Genomic DNA, 6,000 nt, shown 5'->3' with positions numbered 1-6,000 from the left:
GGGGCGGCATAGAAATGTTTTAAATAAATAAATAATATTCATAGCCAGGAATCCTTCTTGCAGTGGCATGTGCATTGCTTAGAAGAGATGGTTCTCTGAGGAAGATTCTCAGTTCATTTCTTCTCTTGCCATCCCTGCAGTGTGAATTCACCTTTACTAGATTCCTATCAGCCATGGTATCATCTTCATTGCTTTCTGGACCATACTGTCCTGGTTCGTTTCAACCAAGTTTCTGACCCTGCTCCAGCCTCCATCTTCCAACCCTTCCAGATTTCCTACTGCCCCTAGTTTTATCAGTAATAAGCCTAATCTTATGGCCCATAATCTACATGAACTAATTCTTTTGCTGCAACTGATTTTCCAGAACTTTATTTGAGCAGAGTCCCCACTGCAATCCATTATATTCAAACAAGGGCAGGTGTGGTGTTGCATTTAGAGTAATGGACTAGGGACCTGGGAGATCCAGGTTCTAGTCACGATTCAGTCATGAAGTTCACTAGATGACTTTTGGACCAGTCATTCACTCTTAGTCTAACCTACTTTACAAGGTTTTTTTAAAGATAAAATAGAGCTATATAAGCATTCTTCAGTTCTTCACAAGATAAAAACAAGCAGCATATAAATACAGTGGAAAAAATTGTATTAATAGTAAGCCATTTCTTCCCTATCTGCACTAGAAAGTGATACTTCACTCCCAAATTGCTGAAAGTTCCATCAATATCTCTTTCAAATACATACATAGCTCTATTTGGCATCATTCTTCTCATTAGAGGACAGCTGCACAAACTAGAGCAGATGACCTTCCTACTTCTAAGTGATGTTTCATAGTGTGCAAGATTCTCTTCCGGCATGTTTTTAAATTAGAGATCAGCCCCCAAACAGTCAAGGGTTTGATAATACTTACAACAAAGATAATACTTACAGCAAAGAATAGAAGTATTTTATTCTTCTCCAGTTCTGAATAAAATACCTTACTCAAATGTCCCCCACCAGCACTTTTCCCCAGGCTTACTGAATAACCACCAGGACAAACCAATGAAAAGATTTCTCCTTTGCTTTGCCTAGAAGATTTTAGCTTAAAGTTCCCCGACTCTTTCACATAACACCCTAGCAAAGCAACAAAGAAAGGGTTCCATTGTATTGAACAGCTCCCTCCAAGAAAACTCAGGTGTACTGACAAAATTCCATCTCTCCACAAGGTAACATCTTGCCCCCTGGATAAGATGAGCCTGTGTTTCTCATAGGGATGGTTATGGGAAGGAGGAAATGCACATTTTTCATATGTATCTATAACCGAATTTACATTAAATTGCAGGACATTTTAAAATGGTCTAGAAGTCCATGGAGTCTCTGCTACTCAAGAAAATCTGCACAAATTCATAGAATCCATTGTGGATTTTTCTGACATCCATAGTTTGTCAGGTTCAATTGGGCACCTCTTTTCTAGGAAAAGTGATGGAGAAACATCTACACTGCTTTAACCAAGTCATTGTTTTAAATTGCTTCTCCAAGTAAATCAATGCATTGCAACAGTTACTCTACACAGGAGAACCTTGGAGCAAAAGGAGTCCTACAAATCCCCATCTCCTGATTTCCCCATGAGAAATATTTACATTCCATCTACAGTCAATGCAACCAAGGTTTTTCTTTCTTGCCTCGTTTAGAGGTATCTACAAAGAAGTGTTTATGACAAGATGGTTAGACTGGGATGAAGGAGGAAAAATGATCTAAATTATGACTGGATGGTAGTGAGGTTATGAAGTTAAACACTTCCAAGCTAATTCAAGTTGAGCAAGAAACTATTTGTTCTATATTGGCAACTGGTTTACTAAGATTGGGAAACTGTTTCACTAAGTATGCTGACTCACTTATTGCTGTCCCCCCACCATCCCCCCAGTGTCACTGAGCTATTCTTCCTGTTTGTGACTCCCTTAGGATGCTGTCTAGACGTCCCTAGTCAATGTTGGTGTTCCAGGTCCAACCATGGATGAGCATTCCAAGATCAGAGCTGGAATGCCAACCTTGATGCTCCCTCTGTTATCAGGGACAATTTTTCCTCATGCCAGCTGGGGCTCTGAGGTCTCCAGACTATCCTTGGTCTGAGGGCAGGGGCCAGTGGGAAGAAGAGTGAGCTCTGCAAGACTGATGCAATGCATTCCAGTGGCACCTCAGCTTCTCCTCCATATGAACAGATGAAAAACATTTACAAGGCTGAAAATAGTCGTGTATTGTAGGGTAGGAGGCACACCAGTGTAATCCTCACCTCCATGTTCTTCCTGCCCTCCATTGGATGCCCATCATATCCAAGTTTGAAGACTTAGAGGCAACCACACTAGACACTGCTCTTAGCCAATGTCACTTGCACTGGTACAATGTCGAGCTATATGAAACTGTAGTCTGATTAAGTGCATTACATTATATATTTATGTGACAAAATGGCACACAGATTTGGATTGTTGACTTCTTTCCTTCAGCTGAAAGAGAACTGGTCTTCAGATTTCAGCTCTATTAATGACTGTCAGTATCCCTCAGAAATTGATAAAGGGCCACTCCTATAGAACTGCTAATATCACAGACCATCAACATGGTCTTAATATAGAAACTATAAAATGTTCTTGTTATCTGCACTATAGTCTTTATTTTAACAACTCTTGCAATCTAGAACAAACAATATTGTCTGCTAAGTCCACATGGGATTTGGGTTATATTCTTCTTGGGACCTCAGTACTTGAGGCAAAGTGACCATGACATTTCTCTATTGATTTGCCTAGGAAAAACTCCTGTGGCAAAACTGTTGGTTATAGATTAGAAAATAAATCTGAATTCTTACTGGGTTATGCAGTGATTATATTATTTTCTTTCTTAAAAGCAGGATGCCAGGGGCATACTCAACTATATAATCAGTAAAATTCAACCAAGCCTCGGAAGTATTGATTAAGAAAAGTGTGTAATAGGAAACGGTTCGGCAAGTAAATAATAAATGCCCTTCACATAACCTACACCTAGTGAGTATAGAAAGATCTGTCCTGTGTGATCTGAAAAGCATCATTTCTACCTACATAGATGTATCAAGTGTTATTTAAGTAGCATCCTTCTTTTAGAATGAAACTTCTTACTCATTTAATCTGAGTTCATTAAATTTCATTCAAACCAGCAAGCACGCAGCCTACAGAATACTGTGACAGGGTTTAGATGTGTCGTTATTTGTGGTGATCTTGCATAAACCTTTTTCCTCACCCTGCATGTTGCCACATAGCAATTCATTTTATCCAGCGATCTGGATAATCTACAGCTACTACCACACAAAACAAAGGGTGCAAAATAAGGGGGAACTAAAGATAGAGGCAGCAAATAGATGCAAATAAACTACAGTTGTTGACATGGCAACCAACCGCTGCCTATTGGGAAATGTCTCATTTTGAGTGAATTACACCAGTAATCAAAGGTATTCAAAAAGGTCACCTGGTTAACTTTCACAGGGAGATAAGACAGGTTCTCATTAATCTGCCCCTCTTTTGTGACCTTTCTCCTTATTCTGGCCTATTTCTTTATTTCTTTTTGCACATGGAAAATGCAACAAAACACTCTTCAAACAGAAATGAGTTTAGACGCAGCCATATACTCCATCTTTCTTCACTTCCATGGCACCAATATAAAACACGGGGCCTCAGGAAATGACAGGTACATTGTTAACAAAAATTAAGGACTAAAACTGCCCATTTCTAATAAATAACCACATTCAGGAAAGAAATGAAAGGGTGATCCCCCTGGAGCTTGAGCATCAAGGAGGTGATAAATGCCTATTTTACAAAGCAAGGAAACAGAGTGGAAAGAGATCAGTTATTCAGGGCCTAACTAATGAGTCTTATCCCAGTAATCAGAAATTCGGGAAAGCCCAATCAGGCATGTTAAATACAGCTGCACTGTATTAACTATTCCTTTACTGAAATAAAGGATACGACTGTTCATGGATGAGAGAAATGGAAAAAGTGCTCCTCTGGAAATCTGAAACTTTAATATCACAGGGAAATTAAGCCTGAGGATACAGGACATTGATATGCAAATACATTGAACAAAATCGCAAAATGCCTGAAAGATCTGATGTAACTTTGAAAATGCCAGATTGAAATCATTTTCCATTTAATCCCATGTCATGAATCCCAGGGATCATAAGATGGCCTGCAAAACCATTTCTGAGGGGAACAACATTCCAACTTCAGAAGGAAGGGCAGGAACTCTGACCCCTGTTCCCCTGTAGCTTAGCTGGGCCAGAGAGAACTGTGCTGAATCCCTCTTTGAGGTTGAAAAATCAACCTCAGAAAGCAGGGAAATGGGGGAAACCAGAAAACTAGGATACATTTTTTCTTAAGCCTCCTTCCATGACCCTCCAAAGTGCTCTCACTAGAAGGACTGAAAAGCCCATCTGGTGAGAGCAGCAAAGGACAAGATCACCTCTGCTGCTCCCCCCACCCTATCAGCCTCAGGCAGAGGGAACATACTTGGAAGTGTCCAAGTTCAGGGGCTTCCAAGCAGCAAGTTCACACTTCAAGGATTGCACTGTAAGTTATAAGAATTTTTATCCACCATTCTTCAGTGGATATATATATATTGGGGTGGTCAGGCTTGCTCAGTGAAAATGCCACATTTGGTAGATGTCAGATGTTTGAGAGCTGCAGGTGGGCGCCTGCAGGAAGCTGAAGCAGGTGGTGAACAGCAAACTGGCTCCCACAGGAGGTGGCAGCAGGTGGCAAGTGGTGAGCCTCAAAATAAACTCAAGGAGCAGCGTGTGGCTTGTGAGCTTTGGTTTGGCCACCCCTGATATATATATATATATATATATATATATATATATAGTGTGTGTGTGTGTGTGTGTGTGTGTGTGTGTGTGTGTGTGTGTGTGTTACTATGTATACTATATAGTGTACATACTCATTTGATGTCAGTCAAAGGTAATTTCTAACTTCTGACATTTGCATGCTTGGATGTGGCCCTGCTGGAGTTTTCAGATACTGGGGACAGGTCTTTCTCTCATCCTGGACCCTATCACAGTCATATTTGATGGGATCATGTGGAAGTACCTGCTTGGTCAAGATTCCATGCCCTGAGGTTCATGACAAACAATTTTTCAGGCAAGCTTTTTGCAGCTGAGTGGGCTTGCCTTACCCTGGTAATCATTAATAAACTTTCTGTTGTCATTTTGTTTTAGTTTATTGTGTTTTCCTAGGTGAATTTTAATGTTTAATTCTTTAATGATGGCATGCACGCTTTTTAAAATCACCCTGAATGCTATTTTTAGTGGAAAGACAGGATGCACATGTAATAAAACAAAATCAATATATAATAGTCTGATAATCATCCTAGTTTTTGGCCTGCATGTCACTGGGCTATTCCTCTCATTTGATTTCCTGACTCACTTAGATACTATTCAAAAAGCCACCTCATTTACATAACCCATCCTCATCAATTAGTCCTGTGTAGCATTGTGACCAAAACAACCTGCATTGGTTGGAATCTTAAGCATGCCTACTTAGAAATAAGTCCCATTAACCTCTGTGAGACTTACTTCCAGGGAAGTATGCATGCTTACCTCAGCTTTAAATAGAAAAGACTGATTTGTTTTCTGCAGTCCACAAACCTCTTCACTTCTCATCAAAAACAGTTTGGTTGCATGGCTTCTTGAATGAAACCCATTTTACTGATCTCTCTCACATGTATTCAAGGGCTTGCAGCTTCAAATTAATTTATTCTATTTCTGTCCTTGAATGAGTTTTCTTTACCTTTCTGAGTTTGGCTAGTTGATCAATCTAATCTTTTGTTGGCTGAAAACCATTCTCTAGCCCTGTTTCAGAATGGATGAACCTGCAATGTTTGAGATTGTTGAAGGACTCCAATGCCTTGCTCAAAGGTCATTTCACTTCACGAACATTCCCAAACACAAGCCTTTCCCATCCCTCCTAATTGGTAAAAATATTATTTTTAATGGGAAAACATGCATTTCCC

The 6,000-nt window shown here is 39.9% G+C and overlaps 1 protein-coding gene across 1 annotated transcript in view; it reads right to left on the bottom strand.

The window, feature by feature from the left end:
- LOC123027410 (VPS10 domain-containing receptor SorCS3) overlaps window positions 1-6,000 on the bottom strand; it is a 597,507-nt gene that overhangs the window by 146,306 nt on the left and 445,201 nt on the right. The gene's annotated exons all lie outside the window — the stretch shown is intronic.

The sequence above is a fragment of the Varanus komodoensis genome, unplaced genomic scaffold (genome assembly GCF_004798865.1).
Source record: "Varanus komodoensis strain SLA01 unplaced genomic scaffold, ASM479886v1 scaffold1, whole genome shotgun sequence".
In the NCBI taxonomy this organism is placed as follows: domain Eukaryota; kingdom Metazoa; phylum Chordata; class Lepidosauria; order Squamata; family Varanidae; genus Varanus; species Varanus komodoensis.
The sequence above is the reverse complement of the archived record's forward strand: the minus strand, read 5'-3'. Positions and strand labels throughout refer to the sequence as shown.